The 2751-nt window shown below is 40.7% G+C and overlaps 1 non-coding gene across 1 annotated transcript; it reads right to left on the reverse strand.

Moving 5' to 3' along the window:
• Positions 1–266: 266 nt before the first annotated feature.
• On the reverse strand, positions 267–338 carry TRNAC-GCA (transfer RNA cysteine (anticodon GCA)). Its single transcript has one exon. It is a non-coding gene; the product is annotated as a tRNA-Cys (tRNA).
• Positions 339–2751: the final 2413 nt, after the last annotated feature.

Consider the following 2751-nt stretch of genomic DNA (forward strand, 5'->3'; position numbering starts at 1 on the left):
TCTTTTTCTATGAGTTTGTTTGCTTTTGAAGTATAATTGATCTACACTATGTTAGTTCCTATTCCACAAGATAGTCATTCTATATTTCTATACATTTCAAACTGATCTTAAGTCTAGTTATGATATATCAGTATATGAAGTGAAGTTGCTCAGTCATGTGTGACTCTTTGTGATCCCATGGACTGTAGCCTATCAGGCCCCTCTGTCCTCGGAATTTTCCAGGCAAGAGTACTGGAGTGGGTTGCCATTTCCTTCTCCAGGGGATCTTCCCAACCCGGGGATTGAACCCAGGTCTCCTGCATTGCAGGCAGACGCTTTACCCTCTGAGCCACCAGGGAAGCCCTACATTCCCCACACTGTTCCACCTATTTTGTGTACAATTTAATGACTTTTTAGTGCATTTACTGGACTTTCCTGGTGGTACAATGAATGGGAGTCTGCCTGCCAATGCAGGGCACATGGATTCAATTCCTGGTCTGGGAGGATTCCACTTGCTGCAGAGCAATTAAAGCCTGTGCACCACAACTATGGGAGCCCACACACTCTAGGGCCTGTGAGCTGCAACTACTGAGCCCAAGTGTTTCAACTACTGAAGCCCATGAGCCTAGAACCTGTGCTCTGCAACAGGAGAAGCCACCACAGTGAGATGCCCCTGCACCACAACGAAGAGTAGTGACCCCCACCCATTACAACTAGAGAAAGCCTTCACGCAGCAATGAAGACCTAGCACAACCAAAGAAGTAGTAATAGTAATAAAGAAAATTTTAAAAATTTGCTGAGTCATGCAACCATCACTGTAGTCCAGTTTTTTCTTTTTATAAATTTTATTTTTATTGAAGCATTGTTGATTTACAACCATGGTCCTGTTTCAGACATTCCCAGCAACCCCATAAGATCCTTCATTGCTTATTTATAGTTGATCTGTCTTCCCATTTCTAGCCTCAGGCAGCCACTAGTCTACTTTCTGTCCCTGTAGGGTTGACTTTTCTGGACATTGTTTATAAATGGAGTGGCCTTTTGTGAATCTTTGTGTGGATATATGTTTTTATTTCTCTTGAGTAGACAGATATCTGGGAGTGGAATTGCTGGGTCATAGGGTAAATTTAGGTTTCTAGTTTAAAGAGTTGCCAAACTATTTTCCAAATTTGGCTGTACCATTTTACATTCTCACCGGCATTGTAATGAGAGCTCCAGTTTCTCTACATCCTCACCAGTGCTTGCTATTGTCTGTTTTTTTAAAATCATCATTTGAGTAGATGTGAAATGACATTTCATTATGGTGATTATTTGTATTTCTCTGATGACTAATATTCTTGAGCATCTTTTCATGTGCTTACTGGCTATTCATTTATTTTCTTTGCCAAAATGTCTATACAAATCTATAGAATTTTTGTGTTTAAAAGTAGAGATGAGGTGGATACCACCTATTCCTGCCTCTTGGCACCCAGAGAGGAGGACTCTTTCCAAAATGAGTCCAAGTCCCTGAGGCTAGTGGTAGGCTGGGGTTTCCAGGAGACTAGCTCTTGTATCTATCATTTAAAACCCTTTCATTGGAGACTCCTCTGGTGGTCCAGACTCTAAGGTCTAAGACTCTGTATTCCCATCCAAGGGATCCAGGTTCGATCCCTGGTCAGAGAACTAGATCCCTCATGCTGCAACTACAAGTTTGCAAGCCACAACTAAAGATCTTGTATCCCACAATGAAGATCAAAGATCCTGCATTCTGGAATGAAGACCCAGTGCAGCCAAATAAATAAATATTTTTGGAACACCCTTTTCATTGCAGGATTAGGGAGTAAATCTGTAAACTGCTGAACTAGAAGAAAATCAAGTTGGTTAAAGTAAATGCTAGGTTTGTTTTCTGTGATTTACGTTTTTCCTTGTGTTTTTTTTTTTTTTTTTTTTTAAGCAAGTTAACCTTCTGTGGGAAAAATAATCACCAAGCTAAGGTTAGATTTATTTAGCTGTTATTCAGATATGTACATATTTTAAAAGATGGGGAGTTCAGTTGTTTTCTATTTATGCCTTTTCTTTTTCATTCTGAATACTCACATTGCAAAGTGAATTGGCAAATTCCAAGCAATTTTCGTTTGTGTGAAACTGATTAACAAATGATGCCATTAAAAAGGGCCCTGCCACTTTCTTGGACAAAGAATACAGATGGCGTACAGTGAGTAAGAATACATTTCTAACTACTGAATAGCAGTGCACCGTTAGTGGGATGGCATGCAAAGCTAATGGCATCAAGGATAATGGAGAAGGAGGGATGAATGGGAGCCAAAATGTTTCCTAGAAATTTGTATTGTGGTCCCAATAAGCTCAGCAGGAAAGGCTGCATTACTGGAATGGCCAAACCATTCCCTGGCACTTGTAGAGAATCACCACAGAGTTTACACCTGAGTTTTCAGAATGGCCTATAGCATGTTATAGATATGTTGCTGCTCAATCTGGACAACTCAGGGGCTCAGAATGTGAAAAAAGTGTGATTCCAATAACTAACATTATCAGGAGAATGCAAAGTACCATTATTACTTGATGTCAAAGCTATCTTTAGTGGCCAGTGGTGGCCACTGGTCAGTAGGAAGATGCTAGGGAGAGCTATTTCAATACGCTGAGAGGGTCTGGATTCCAGATTTCTTCCTTACTCCATCCATCCTGCCCCCAAGATACTGAGGAATGGATATCCTTCCTTTCAGTTCAATTCAGTTGCTCAGTCATGTCCAACTCTTTGTGACCCCAATGAATCACAGC

Source organism: Bos javanicus, chromosome X (assembly GCF_032452875.1).
Source record: "Bos javanicus breed banteng chromosome X, ARS-OSU_banteng_1.0, whole genome shotgun sequence".
Lineage (NCBI taxonomy): Eukaryota > Metazoa > Chordata > Mammalia > Artiodactyla > Bovidae > Bos > Bos javanicus.